The sequence below is a fragment of the Apus apus genome, chromosome 1 (assembly GCF_020740795.1).
Source record: "Apus apus isolate bApuApu2 chromosome 1, bApuApu2.pri.cur, whole genome shotgun sequence".
NCBI lineage: Eukaryota > Metazoa > Chordata > Aves > Apodiformes > Apodidae > Apus > Apus apus.
In genome coordinates, this window is record NC_067282.1 from 177,392,221 (window position 1) to 177,408,817 (window position 16,597).

Here is a 16,597-nt window from a genome sequence, read left to right on the forward strand (position 1 = left end):
ATTCTGATAAAAGAGTATCTCAGCAAAACCCTCTGCACTTTCTTAAGTATTTGTAGCCCCTCAGCTGTGACTCTGGCTGGCCTTTATTTATCACAAATTACTCCAGCTGTTGTGCTGCCATGTAGAAGAGATTGGCTCCAAATTAGTCTCTTCTGATATGATATGCCAGCAAAATCGATTGCTCAGTGCATTCCTAATGACCTCCCACTCCTCTGAGCTTTAGAATTCCAAACTGCTGTGAATCCTTGAAGGGTTTATACATACATAAGGAATGCATTCAACCACCCTATCACACACATATATAATTCCCAGTTGAACTGGAGGATTGTATCATACATGCTATTAAGAAAGTAATCTCAAGAATATTTCCAAGGGCCAGATTCACTTCTTAAAGTGGGCAGCAAATAAAGACAGCCAACAGAAAATGCTAAGCCCAGGACCCCCTGTATCCCTGTAGTGCTTAGAGTTCTATATCTTTGGGGAGCAAATGATGACATACATAAAGATACTGAGAAAGAGATGAGAAAAGATGAATAGATATGCCTTGCACATAACTCTGTATGTAAGGAGAGCAGTAGCCTGGGAAGCACGATGCCTTCATTCAATCAGAGGAGATGTAAGCAGCATCAAGCACTTCTTGGGTCATTCCTTCTCCAAAGGGCTAAAGCTGCATTGTGCTAACCCACTGAAAGTGAGCACCAGTGTAGAAAAACAAAAAGAATCCCATGGTCACAGGAAGAAGGTCCTGTGATTCTGTCTCTGAAGGAGACATTAAAGTGAAAATTGGCTACACAAAGCTGAAATACTGGAGAAAGCAGGGAGCAGCAGCCAGGATGATGCAGCACACCTGTAGAAGGCTTTAGAAACCAGGGAATGCAGATGGGAACATCCACATGCCTCATCATAAGAAGTGTTTGGAAGAAATTGGATACAGCTGTCTCGTGCATCAAGGCTGACCCTGTGGAAGAGGTCATATTCTTAATTTATTTTCTGGATTCCAAGACTTGAGCTGGGCAGTGGCACTGAACTTCCTAAGGCAGAGTACTCATAAAAACAACTTATATAAGGCACTGCATGAAACAGCAGCCTTTTGGTGTCAGAAGGGGGGACCACTTGAAAACTTAGGTACTTTGGGAGTTAGGTAGGCACTAGTCTGTTGTTTTTGTATTAAAATTTTAGTTTAGATGCCTGAAAGATATTTAATAACCACTTTAGGGGTAATTTTAGGATCCATACCACAATGCATAAATATATTTTGTGCTTGTTACAAATCCGATAAATATACCAGTCATTTCATTTTTCTCAATTAGCATCTGGGGAAAAAAACAGAAACAAAAACAAAAAAACCCACACCACCACAAAAACAAACAAACAAACAAACAAAACCAAAAAAGACAAAAGCTGACCAAACACCAAGAAAGAGAAAGAGAAAAAGGAAAATGAAAAAGGAAAAGGAAAAAGAAAAACGAAACAAATAAACAAAAATGAAACACAACTTGTCCTGTTACTTCTTACTAGGGGGAACAGACCAACACCCACCTCATGACAACCTCCTTTCAGTCAGTTCTAGCGAGCCATAAGGTCCTCCCTCAGCCTTCTTTTCTCCAGGCCAAACAACCCCAGTTCCGTCAGATGCTTCTCATAAGACTTGTGCTCTAGACCCTTCACCAGCTTGGTAGCTCTTCTCTGGACACACTCCAGCACTGGCGGCAGATGTCCCATCCCTGGCCACATCCAAGGTCAGTTTGGATGTGGCTCTGAGCAACCTGATCTAATTGAAGATGTCCACACTCACTGCAGGGCAGTTGGACTAGATGATCTTTAAAGGTTCCTTCCATCCCAAATCTTTCTATGATTCTATGATTTTTAACTAAAACCAGGAAAACCAGGTAGCAACAGTGCAATTTGTGGTGATCCCCACCAATTTAAGTAGGGCTTCTCATAAAGGCAGTTATCCTCCTGCTTAGAGTAAATCACAGGGCCAGGACACACAGTCTAAACAGCTTAACTGACTGCCCACAAATTGCAAGCATAAAGACTAACAAAAAAAGTGGGAGAAAACAAGCTGCCTATTTTTTTTCACAACACAAACTAAGACTAGCATTTTTGGGTAGATATTTTATTTCCAGATTATAGTGAGCTATTAATGAAGTTATTAATGAAGCTATTAATGAATAATGATTTTATGCAGCTCTTCTCCAATACATATCATATTATAATGAGGGCCATAAATGCTTATAGTAACAAGCAGATGAGTCTGTCATTCCTATGCCAAGTAAGGATTCTCTCTTAATTAGAAACTGCACATTTGCTAGAAGCAAAACTCTTAGTGAGTACACAGCTGCAGGGAGCCTCTGCAGAGGCTGCACCCTGCTTCCCTTAGAAGAGGTCCCCATGGTGTGGAAATTATTTCCAGCAGTGTTATAGAAATAAATGCAGAGTGGATTTAAAATATATTTCCAGCTTTTATTTTGAAACAAGTTATGTACTGAGAGTGTAGTTACAAATGGATTCCACCCCATCCCTTCCGCTTTGGCTGTAAGTTGAGCAGCAGTATGTGCCCTTGAAACTTCAAAGGGTAATTGAGGGGAAAATACCCACAACGTAACACAATGAAAACATGTTTGAATTAAAGTGGATTCCAAGGATTAAGTTTTGTAAAAGATATTTCAGCATACAGCAACGGCATTAACACTAATGGAAGGACCTGAGGCAAAAGCAACACTCCCTTCAGGAGGGTTCTCCTGGACCTTTCCTCCTACTCTTAACAAACTTAGCAATAACTATCTCATGATCAATCTTTATGACTTATGGGTGCTTAAGATAGGAAACAGCTCCTTTTCCAAAATGTCTGCTTAAACAAATTAACTCATATCTATCTTATCTAACAAGACCTACAACAGCTTCATTCTTTTTTACCTCTCCCCCCTTTTTTGTTTTAATAAAAAATTACTTCCAAGCTGGTATAAGAAAGGGGAATAGCTGACAATCATTGCAACAACTTTTGGGGCAAATGGTCTACCTAAACTTTTTTATACCCTTCAGGCCAGACAGAACACCCTGGCTTTTAGCTGGAGAGTTCTGCTTTTTTGCACCCTATAGTGTTTGCAGCTCTCCAACACCTTATCCAACTCCCACTCAGCCAAGTTGCAACAAAATGCTCCATGTTGAGACAATCTGGAGATCTTCCCTCGCCTGTCATAAAATTTGTTGAATTTTAAAGTGCAAATCCTTTTTTTCAAGCTTGGAAACTTGGGAAACTCATCTGATTTGCTGCCCACTAGGGTCTATCTCATTATATACAATGTCTATTTCTAGAACCTAATGTTAGCACATTTGCAAGGTAACATGTGAATCACACAGAATCTACAGCTATATTTCTCCATTCACAGTGCTGTCAACTTGAATTTTATATCAAGGAAGCATGCTGTGAATATGATCAAGAGGGTCATCCGAGGGCTGTTCTAACATTTATTTTAAGGCTATCAGAATTTGAGGTAATATGCAAAGAAAAACATAAAGACAAACTAGTAACTCAAATCTAGTAGCTTATTTGCCTAAATATTTAGCTCCCAAGTGTTTTTTTCAGCATGTACAGCATTGATTCATAATCTATGTTAAAGATAGTTTGGTCTTCTATATTACTTTCTCCAGAACATATCACTCTGAAGAGTGGAGTAATTCCCTTTAATATCAGTAGACCAGCATAGGCAAATGAAATACACTAAGCTATCATGTATGCAGTATAATCTAAAAAATAGCTCAGATTTTTACATCCAAATCAATTTCTCTGTAACAAATAATGCTGGCACAAACACTAAGGTTATCATTGCCTTCTGAACCTGTCATGGCAACAGCCACATACACTGTCATCAGTAACTGCAAAAGGAAGTTTTTCCAGTTTTCAGAAAAGCTCCTTTAGAGTTCAATTAAAGGAAATATTTTCTTCTAAAAATGCTGAAACACAATCCTTTTATCCTTTTTTTTTTCTTTTCTTTTTTTTTTTTTTCCCCCAGGACAGATGCATATCTGTGTGAACTACTTCTGTAATTTAGTCTAATATTTAAAGTAGAGGTGTAGTTGGTGTAGTTCTAAACACTAATATCTCTGTTCTTTACTGAATATAATGAATGCCTATGACCAAATTATACCTACAAAGGTAGTTTATGAATATTATTTGTATTGACTAGGTTAAGATACCTGATTAAAAATTATGCTCTTATTTAAATGTGTTATATGGACATTTAGTTTAAAAATATTAATATAAATAAAGAGATTAAAGCAGTTAATTCATAGCTGTCCACATTTTTGCAGACTCCAGTGGGTACGTTTTTGTACATTTTTGTGGGTACCCTGCATTTTCAGTGCAGAAAGCTACATATTCAGGACAAAGAATGAACATTTAAGAAATTACTAAAAAGTAAAACCCCTGTTTTCCAGCAGTATGAGAAAATCAACTGCGGTCAAGGCAGGAAATTTAATTTATATATAGAACATAACCAAACACATGGAATTTCTAGGCTTTTACTCTATCCAAACAAAGGCTGAAAAAGCTGTCCATAACTTAATTAATGGACCTTAGTGGCAAGTGAGTGTTCTAGCCTCCCTTTTGTGTTTATTGGTATTCTTGTCAGCTTGTTAGATATATACAGTTTTGTTGTGATATGCTGACAGATTTGGACTGTATATATCACTCCCGGTGGTTGTGGGCTCAGTTTGCAGAACATATGCCTTCACAAACTGGGTTTCCTCTAAGGAATAAATGAAGGGCATCCAGTGTACACTGTTGTCATTATTTGATTACTCTTCCTTCAGTCCTAGTTCTCATAACAGTTATTCAAACATTATTGCTGTAAACTGGTAAAGCAAAAGATGAAGATTTCCTGGTAAAAGGCACTCTTTTTTTTCAGGACATATGAAGGATCCAAGTAGTGAGTTTTAAACAATAAAATATTAAATTCTAAGGACCCTCTATATATAGCCATCATCATTCTAGCAATCTTATGTCTCCTTCGATTTCTACCAAGGAAAGCCATGTGTTCTTCTTTCAGTGACAATTCTGCACTTTCTGACTTTCTGCAACACAGGTGTGGAACATTTCCTGGCTTCACATCCTTTTGGAGGGTTCATAACAGCTTACGCACAGTCCTGAAAAGTCTAGGACATACCAACATTGCATGAAAGGTGAAAAGAATTCTAAGAAACTACGTGAAATATTCAAAAGCATTAGATCTTGATTTATGTAGCAAGTTCAATTCAGTTCTTTCAAGACACTTTGTTTATCTTGCCTGCTTTTTATACTGAGAGACAGTCAAAGCAAGGAATATTTTATGGCCTCATTCAACAAGATATTTAAGAATATAAATTGTCACACTTGCAGGAGGATATTTTTTCATGGTTTACTTTACTTTCTGAATTGCAATATATTTATGTGTCTTGTACAGTGCTGGGAAAGCCATTGGAGTTTCTGCAAAAATAATTATTTAAAACAAGAAAAGATCAGTCCTATAGAACTGTACATAGATTTACAACTGAGTGTCCTTGCAAATATACACTTAAGACCATAATGTAGTACTAAAAAAATAGCTTAAAATTGCCTTCTGTCAAGACTAATTACCAATTACTCTGAAGGAAACATTCTGAAAAGTGTGTTTAAAAACACACAAAATACATGTCAGATATTGTAAGTAACATAATTATGACAAGGAATTTATTTTTTTTTCTCCTGTTCAAAGTGTAAAGCAAAATCACTTTGAGTCTCATATTTTCCAGGTCCATGGCAACCTGTGTTGGATCATTATTTATTTAGCTACTCAATTACAACTTTTTTATTGTAAATCCAAATACAAAGTATGTCTTTCCTACAATAAAGAACAATGCAAGAGAATTAATCTAAAGCAGCAAATTGGAATGCTATCAATTATTATTTATTTTATTAGCTAAACTATATTTAATTTTCTTCTATTTTTTCCCTTTCAGTTACTGAATATGAAGATTTCTTCCAACCATTCTAATCGACACTTTTATCCTACTTCATTGTATGCAATGGAGGAACCATCTTGTGTGTATATTGTAATATCTCCATGGTAACAGATTGTAAAACATAAGCACAGGATTGTGATCACTACTTAGAAAAGAAGGTGGTTGAACATGAAAATTACACTCCCAAATAATTTCATTTCCTTGGGATTTCAGCAATGACATTTAAGGACTGGAATGCACTGTCAATCCCCAAGTTTCAATTTAAGAAGTATTAATTAGGCAATTTACATACGTTTATACTATGGAGATAAACCATAAAATAATTTAATATCTTGTTTTATCACATTCATTTTTTCTGTCTGTAAGGTAGGAGCAAGCTTATGGCTCTCAGGGGGCAAAATAATGCAAATTAATATCCCCATTGAAGTAAACTTGTCTGTGGCACCATTTATTCTCTTAATGGGGAGCACCTATTTCATAAGATGTATGCCTTTAAAGTGTGCTGCATATTGTATTTTTGATCTATCGTATATTCACACAAAAGAAAGCAGCAGAGGTACCTGTACCCACTTAGCTTTTTGAGAATGCATGAGCAAGGAAAAGGACCTGATCAGACATTCCCTTAGATAAAGTTACAGGCTATTAACTGGAGGAGAGCAAGCACAATATGGCTTCAGCAGTCTGACACGAAAATTGCCTTTATGTGTTTTACTTAGGTCTTTGGAGCATATTTAAGCAGGAAGATAGTTGTCCAAGATTTCTCTTCGATTCATTGCTTCCCATCATCTCCTATGAAGAAAGGACACAGCATATTTTCCTAACTATGCAGTAAAAAACTGCTGATATTTTGAGCAGTGATATCCAGTCCCCTTGCTCTTGCAGAGCACAGATTACAAGAATTACAAAAAGAATAATTTAGATGACTTCACAGGAGGAATCTATGCATTATGCCAATTCAGTTGACTTTTGGGAAAGATGTATTTAGATTTATTATTTACATTGAATGAAATGGTGTGAATGAGAAGTCCTAACTAAATACATAACTTTTAGAGGCATATGGTTAGATAAGAGACTCCCTCATCAGAATTCCTGCTATTTGTGTCCAAGGTAAATGGGATGATTTACTTTAAGGAATTACTATTTCTCTCCACTGGCTGTAGAGAGAGCTGACACAACGAGCTCATTTTAAAAGCTTTGAGTTACATGACATAAATTACAACCCCAATTGCACTCCAGTGTTTTATATATTTACAGAATAGGTACTAGCTTGCAGAAGATGTATTCCTCCCTCAGCACTTTGTGACTGAATGAGTTTGTGTCTAAATATCTGCTGCTTTTTTCCTGCTCTCTCTGTTTCCCCACAGACCCAGAAGTGTATGATCATTGACCAAAGAACAGACAGCCTATCTTCATTACATTTTTTCTTGCTGTAGCCTGCTTGAACTAGAAGCTGTTTGAAAGATGCAGTTTCAAACAGTAGTTTATTTGCATTACTCGTGAAAGTCCTCCAGCTAAATTTCCACACAGCACGCTGATTATGTCCGTGCAAGTGTGTCTGTGGAGCTTTTAAGCTTATTGAGATGAATAGTGAAAGCAACAGACAGCGAGAGCTTCCTGTACTGTGTATAACTAGATTTCCATCTTAGCTTATTCTAAGCTCCCTCAGTGAATGATCCTTTTAGCCATTTTCATATCATCCTAAAACTCCATGCATCAAAGGTTGAAAGGCATCACTGCACTGGTTCAAAATCTCTAGTTACCAAAAAGTATATAATCTTTTAATTAAATTTCTTCTAAAACTATATGTATATTATCAGTTGTGATCTTAAAATGAGGAATACTTTGGGCAAAACAGTCAAAACATTACGACGGACTGCATTGCACATGTCGCCCGTTCCATATAATGAAATAATTTTTCTTCTCTCTCAAAAGCATTTCTGATCTAGAAAATAACCTGTCTGAAAAGAAAAAAAAAAAAAAAAAATCCTTGGGCAACACTCTATGGATTTAATTATTCTGAAGACCATACTAAATGATCTAATGATCCCTTCTAGCCTCCATGGAACTTACAGAAACTATACGACCTTAATGAGTAATAGTGTTAATATTTAATATACTTTAATAGATTCACAGATTTTAAAGATCATTATGAACATCTGCTGTGACCTTCTGCAGTAACCACTTATCAAAAGTTAACTTAATGAGGTGCATAAAAATTCCTTATTAAGAGACAATATTGATTTTGAGACTGCAAGTGATAAGAATCCAGTACCATCAGGCAAGCTGTCCTGGAGTTTAATGCCTTTCATAATTATACATTTTCTTTATTTTTTGTTTTCATTTGCCCAAATTCAGCTTCCAATTACTTGGTCTCATTAAGCCATGTTTGTTGAATGCTCCCTTCTATAAAAAATCTGTAAATAAAAATTTGTTGTAAATAAAAACCTACCACATTCATGCTTTTAAATTATATCACACACTACTAATTTGTTATTAGACAGTAATTTCTCTGTCTCTCTCTACAAAGGAAACCCAAATCACGCCTACTATTTTTCTGAAAAATTCCAGGTTAACAAAGTTACAAGTTCAACTCCCTCTTCAACAGCTAGTTCTCTGGTGTTTCTATTCGCATTTTCAGGTTTTGCACAGCTGAGTACATAAACACATAATTTTCCTGGAGGCTGTTGCTTGGTTCATATATTTCAAAGGCCTTTACTTTTGTATCTCATCATTCACAACAGAAAACTATCCTACTTATTTGACAGGTTGTGTCAATTACCACAAAAAAAAACCCAGTAAGCAATAGCTCAAATTTGGGAATGGGCAGTACAAATAGGAAAAGGTCACCACATCACTGATCAGGAAGAAAACAAAACTCTTGTTTCTCTGCTAGGCTCTTGAGGTCTGAAGTGACAGCAGTTTAAATTCAGGCTTACTTGTAAGGAAGCTTTATTTCAGTTTTCCTCTTTATTTCTCATTCTCTTTATAACTACTACTTCCCACCTTTACAATACTATCAAAGCTGTCCACACTGAAATCTTCAAACATCCATCTGGAGTGAACAGTGCACTGTAAAAAATAATCTGGCATCGCTTCCTTACTTTTTTTGCCTTGTCTTTAAATAATAAGCTGGATAGAATTGAAGTCTGAATGCTCTGCAGGACTGCAGCATCTGTGGAGCAAGGAAGTCACGTACAAAACAACTACACAAACCTGGCCAACTTCTCTGCCTCACTGTACAACCCCTCTCATGGCACAGGGAAGTTCTGCCATTATTAAAATTGCATATATCTGTGACTAAATTGCTATGGTAATCAAATTTATTTAGCCTCCACATTTTCATTTGGTCTTCAACCCTGCTGCCAAGATAGCAGATCAAAACATTTCCCTCCTAAACATCCAAAGTTCTTGTTGATTTTTTATAATTCCAGTAATAATATATTAACAGGTACATATTGCATTGACTTTCACAGGCATATGTGCTACTATGTACACAAATCTAAAGGCTTCAAGGAGACCTCATAGCAGCCTTTCAGCACCTGAAGGGGGCCTACAGGAAAGCTGGAGAGGGACTTTTTAACAGGGCCTGTAGTGATAGGACAAGGGCTAATGGCTTTAAACTGCAAGAGGGTAGATTTAGATGGGATACTAGGAAGAAATTCTTCACTATGAAGGTGGTGAGACACTGAAACAGGTTGTCCATAGAAGTTGTGGATGCCTCATCACTGGAAGTGTTCAAGGGCAGGTTGGATGGGGCTTTAAGCAACCTGGTCTAGTGGCAGGTTTCCCTACCCATGCAGGGGGTTTGGAACTAGATGATCTGTAAGGTCCTTTCCAACCCAAACCATTCTGTGATTTTATTATTTTATAGTATACTCAGCTCCAGTTTTAACATCTTGTAGAACTAAAATGTTTCAACAGTTTTGGGGGGTTGTTTTTTGTTTTTGTTTTTTCTTTAAGAATTACTTTTATCACAGTAGGTTGAGATTTCTTTGTTGATCATTCAGAATGGATAAAAACGAGGACCCTTGCTGCCGGAGGGCAACATAATAGTGATTCAGAACACCCCACTGACCTCAGCCAAGAAAAAGCTGTTTGGGAGCACAGAGTGATAAAGGGTTATCTATACATGGGGAGTTAAGCCACAGCACTGCAACACTTCATTAAAACAAGGGCTTGAGGGCTTTTTATGTCCCAAATGAAAAATTTTGTTTCCTATAAAATTAAATGTTTCATGTTGCCCTAAAGTATATTTCAGTATTTTTAGTATAACAAAAACAAATATAGAAATTAAATTTTATTTCCTGTTCCTACATCATTTTTTGGTTCATCAGTTGAACTAAAAGTCAGTTATTCATACAATCCTACTTGCAAGTTCATTAAAAATATTGGATTCCATAAAATCCATTATATTTAGTATAATCCCCAGCTGATTTGCATTGTTTTAGGCAGACTAGTTTAAAGTCTTTATTTATCAAGTTTTGAACAGTTATTCCATTATTTTGCCTGGGATCAAATTGAGACTGATGGGGCTAGGTTTAATGGAAGTAGCAAGGTATACTGAGTAGTGGTGGGTTTGGTTTTTTAATAAATTTTTTTTATTACTTAATTTGATGCTAAAATAAACAAAAAATAAGTGCATTTTTCAGTAAAAACAAGTATAAATTGTAGACAATTCAGAAGTATTGTGAATAAAAAGGACAGTATTTCTTTGCAAGATTTGTTAGCCCATCATTTGAAATTAGGTAAAACTGTTAGCAAACCTGAGGACATCAAACTGAGTAGGAAGCTTACAGTTACATTTATTTATTCTACTGCAAATGAAAACAAATTCAGTAAGAGTATGTGCATTTTAGGGTATTTCATATGTAACACTTCTCTTTCAAAGGGAATTTATTGGGAAAAAAAACTACTTATACATATTAATTTAAAGAAAACTGGCCTTTTTTAAAGAAAAAGTGAAAAATGTAGTTCGTAGAGCAGACTCATTTGCTGTATCAGAAAACAGGGTTCAAAACTGATTTGCCTATAATTAAGACTATTATTTTTCTTAATAATGCATGTTTAACATAAATAGGAAAAACTTTCAACAGTGGCTCTTACTTCAAGACCTACGCTGTGGGATGTGTTACAAAATCAAATAATGCGAGCAAGGGGGAGTAACAAGGCTCCTTACACCACTCAGTTGTTCACTGAACCTTGTATGAGGGCAGAGAGGTATGTGTAATCAGTAACCTTGAAGGCTCATTTTCACATTACTGACAAGTATTAACAGGAACTTCATAGATATGTAATTGCAATCTCACAAGAACGAATTGTGAAAGAAAAGCTGAACACTGCCAGTAAACACCCCTCTCTGTGGGGTAGGTAAAAACTGGTCAATATGCACTTACAGTCTAGTTCCCATAAGAAGAATTCTTTTACATTTAATTCAAATGCTGCTTTCAGCTCTTCTTTTTTTCCTTCTTTGCTTCTTTTCTTCCTCCTGGTACTTTTTTTCTATAATGGTTCTGTTTCTATATTCCACCTTCCTTTCATCTGACTTCTGCTTCTTTGTGTCTTAAATAAACAAAACAGCTTCCTAGTGAAGCTGGAAAAATTAATTTGTCATAGAATGATTCAGGTTAAATAGTGTACAACTAGCAGGATGAGAAGATAAGAGTTAACAGTGTATGAATCTTTAAACAGGAAACAGTAAGGAATTAAGGCGTAAGACACAGCAAGCAAATGGGTATGTCAAGCATGACTACAGCTAGCACAGCACTTACGAAGACACAGAAAAAAGGGGATCTGGAAATTCAAAGCCTGTTGCAGGAGACGAATGTTGGATTCAGACTGTTCTTGTATCATGTAGAACAGAGTAATATTTCTGAATCCCACAATTTTATTAGAACAAAAGTAAATTGCACAACTCTGGCAATTTTTCATGAAGGTACTAGTTTAAATTATGACAAAACTTAGTTCACCAAGTACCTTTTATTTTATACACCTTTGACTACCATTTTTTCCTAGCTACTTTTCATAGCTACTAAATACTGTTATTCAGTTTTTCAATTATTTTTCTTTTAAACTTTTTATCTTGCTCTTTATTCTAGTCTAGCTGTTCCTCCCCTTCCTCTCAGACTGTTCCAGTTCTGAATAGCACTTAGTTCCTGCTTCCATTCAGGCCAGACTAAGAGCCACTATGCAATCATTCTGTCAGTTTACTATCTGTAGACAGCAGGATTTTGAGCACTCCCTTCCACCTAAGGCTAACTTTTTCTCACTCACAGTTAAGAGAATGGAGGAGGCAGCTCTGAGCTAAATTCTGGGAAGCTTTGGCATCAGTCTTATTGGATGTAGTGCAAAAAGAATGGCATGTATATGGGAAAAATTGGGGCATGATAATGGAAAATCCTTTATGACAATGAAAGGGCTGAATTTGAAAAGATTTCAGAAAGAGATCATAGACGACTGAATAAAATTAATTCACAGGTTTCTTACTTGAAAAGAAATGTCAATTTTCAAAGTATATAACTTAAGTATCATAGAAAAGACAGTAGGAGTCAGACTACATTCATAAACATGACAATGATTTTAGGTTAATTCCTCCACAATATACCCTAAAGGGAACTGCATTCAAGTAAACACTAAACATACATCCCTTGAGCTACAATTCCTTTATACCTTTTTTTGGATGCTGAGTGCCATCTCAGAGTCAGCATTGGGATTCCTGGGCCCCTCATTTTGTAGGCAATGGAATCTATGCATTTCTCAAGTTCATTAAACGCATAGATGACAAAGATATAATATTGGCATGGGTCTTTTTCCCTTCAATATTAACTGATGGATCTGATGGATGCACCGCAATGTGGAGCTCCACCAGTGAGGCACAGAAGAGCCCCTGTGGAGTATATTTAAAGTGTGATTCATTGTTTGAAAGATCTTTTTCTTTAAAAAGGTTTTATATTTTGCTGTATCCAGAAACCACTAGGTACTCACACTGTAATACTGAACACCAATTCTAGCATATGAAGGTAGCATAATCACCATACTATGAAAAACAGATACCTAGTATATGAGTAAGGTATTTTCATGTTTCCCATAGGTTAACAGTACAAAAAAGGCAAACTGGTTGTAAAATGATACTACAAATTAGCAAGCTGTGAAGATCTCTCCTCTAAATCTCAACTTAAAGAAACAGAAGATATTTCTTTCTTATTTCAGTAAAAAAAATAAAAAAAGGACACAATATTTCTGTAAGGTCTGCTATTCTAAAATTATTCTAGTCCTTTATCGCTTTTAGTTAAACTCAGTGTTAAGTGATATTTAAATATATGATGTTCCATTGTACTTACATTACAGTATGCAAGTATAAATATAATTACCACACATTGGTGAACAATTAATGAGATTCATTTCAGGGACATTTCATCACTAAATGTTGCTTTCCTGCCAACCTAGACATGAAGTATTTAATTCTAAATGACACCACCTGCTCCTATCTATAAGTGAAATAAAAAAGCTGCCAAGGAGCATGTTGAGAATTAACTTGCAGACTTTTTCTTTAATCAGGCATTTCTCCATAATGTTGGAAACCAGCCACCTCATGGAATAAAAAATACCATTGTAGTATATGTCTGCAATTCAATTTCAAACCCTCATTGTGACGTCTGATTAACACATGTTTACTTTACTATTTTTCTTTAGCTGCCAGGTAGGGCACCAACTACTTGAAGCAAAGACATAGTAGATAAATGCCAAAGCCCCATTCAGACAAGGTCAGTACAGTTAAACAAACATTTATAAATGAAGGCTCCTCTGCTTTTAACTGGTTTTCATTTCAAGGCCTATAATAAAAATTTCAGTTTCAGAAATATGAGACTGCAAGGACATCAATAGAAGAGGAAAGGCATTTTAAGAGTTTAAAAAAAATACATTGCAAAAAACACATAGAAACTTGTTCATACAAATTACTTCTGCTTTACACAGAAAATGTAGCTTTGGGCAACAACGTGTAAGGCCGGTTTTGTGGGACACTTTCATTATCTTTGTTGTTGAATATTCCTTTTTTCCCTAACAAACTACTAATAAACAGGTAAAATGCAGTACATTTTGTTCTATGTCCATAATGTCACATTTGATAGTCAGTCAGATTGAGCTTTACAGTCACATCCAGAACTGCCTTAGCAAAACAAAAAATCATCACGAAAGCATTTTGCATGATAGAAAATAGCAAGAAAACAAGCCTTTTACCTTAGTGGCAAGAGAAGTAGTAGTGATGTTTCACAAGAAACTTTGATAAAACCTTTACTTACAAATCCTGTAACACTGGATTAAGGAAAAATATGTTTGCTTTGCTTTGCTTTAGAGATGGGTCTTGCTCCTTACTTTCCCATGGTCTGCGAATTGGTAGAGTTAGGTTATGGTTGGATTAGATGATCTTATAAGTCTTTTCCAACCAGAATGATTCTGTGATTCTGTGATCCTGAGATTCAAAGTTTTTTATACCTGACTCTCCTGGCTGAAGTGACTACGAATACTTTACCAGCTACAACAAAGGAATTTGCACTGCTAAAGATCCTCACCCAAACAACTGTAACATGTCCAGCAGGTGTACTGGATGTTTAAGCAGCACATGTCCCAGGTTTTATGCCCAGTATTTGTTCATGTATACAGTATGTGTTTCTGATAAACTCGTAGCCCTTTGTGTCACAAACATCATGTTGTTCAGCACTGAAGTAAAAGGGAAAAAGGCAAAAATGTATGACCCACAAAAGAATTAGAAGAACAAGAATACAACCTTCCTCTTTTCCTGAAACAAAATACAGCCTCCTCTGTAAAGGCTTGGTTTGGTTGCTACACACATTGTGTTTTCAAATTCCAGCCATTAAAAGCATTATCTGCTACCTTAGCACAGTCTCCTGATAAAATATTTGCTAAAGTCAACAGCTGTTTCCTCCAAGAGAATTAGTACTAGACAGAGTCAAAAAGTCTCAAACCTGGCCATTTAGATGCTTTTCAATATTATCTTATGTGATAATTTCCGTAATTATGATTAGGACATTATTATATTTTATCAATGAATATGCAAGTGTTCATAAATATGGCTTAAATGCATAGGATTCTCCCAGCGCAATCCACAGTACTAAGTCACCTGAAGGTGACCTCCTAAAGGTACAGAAAAGAGCTGGGTTCCTAGACTGTGATTCTCAAGGGTCAATGTGCTGAGCACGGAAAGTCTAAATCGAAGCAAGAAAAGGAAAAAAAGGTATGGTGGGAATTCTGCCTCTTGCATGAAATACAGCAGCCGTTCCATGTCACTCATCTAAGACTCCAAGCCTGAATTCCTGTGTTTTGAAGCTGACTTTTAACAAACTTCCTGTACTTGAATGCCGGCTTCTACTCTTCTGGCTGCGCAGAGGTCCAGTTTCAGAAGGAGGGACAGACAGTGGGTACTTTTGCCCAGAGCAGCTCATAGCTCAGCAGTTTAGACACAAGATACAGAAGCAAAGCCTTCAAATCTACTCAGGCTTGAGAAAGCCTTGAAATCACTGATAAGTGTTTATTCTGAGTTAGACACGTTCTGAGCATTTTAAAAAATCAAGACAATCAGAAATTGTTTAAGCCCTAGACAAAGGGAGCAAAGCTCTGGGTATCCAAGGAGGTTTTTGAATGTAAAAAACAGACAACAGTAGCGTCTTAGGCATCCAAGCAGTTTAAAGAGGAGTCTCTTAAATATTCTTCCTTCACTCTTGTGGAGATATTCAAACACATTGAATATCTGATGATGGCCAGAAAATACCAGCAGGAAAAGATTAATGTTCATCATTGTGTCACAAACTCTAAATGATTTTAGCGTTCAGCTTGTCAAGGGGACAGATGATGCCATAAACAAATAAGCACTGAAGTGCCACCAAACTTTTAGAACACTTGAAATTTGGAATAATTCAGGAATTTGTACCTGTAAAGACATTTTATGATTAAGCAGAAGTTGCATGGTGTCTTGAGATGGTGCCTACACACTGACTATATCTCTTCCTTAACAACGACTGACAAAGTATTAGAGTGCTGGTTCATTACATAGAGCTTATCTGCAGTTGTAAGAGATAAAAAAATGCTCAGAGAAGTCAAATACAGAAATCACAGAAAAGTGGCATTAGGTTTGAAGAGGTGGGGGAGCTGAAAACTGATAGCTCATAATTCAGGGTCAGGCACTTCTTATTTTTAACCTACAGGCTGGGATTCTACTTTATGTCATGGAAAAGATGAATAGTTCCTTCAGGGGGTACCTAAAAATTGTTTACTGTTCTCATCACTTTGCTACAGTTAATACTCACAGCACATAATACATTACCTAGCAGTCTAGAATTATTGCTTTGCAGCAATTCATAGTGCTTACTTCAGATGAAAACATGATACATGCCACATAGAGGATGAATGATGACAATGACAAATGAAAGATGTATCAGTGTTATTGCGAATGACAAAAAGTTGCGGTCTCCTCTCTTCAGTTCTCCACTTAATACATTAAGGCCTCCTTAATAATTGCTATGTCTAACTATAAAAGGTATTTAATTGGGCCTCTCACCATATTTTAAGTAGTTTCAACTTTTTAAACTTACTTATGCTGAAG

General features: G+C 36.2%; 1 protein-coding gene across 4 annotated transcripts in view; it reads right to left on the bottom strand.

Moving 5' to 3' along the window:
• The window catches only part of IMMP2L (inner mitochondrial membrane peptidase subunit 2), a 435,181-nt gene that overhangs the window by 25,779 nt on the left and 392,805 nt on the right, over nt 1–16,597 (bottom strand). The window lies entirely within an intron of this gene.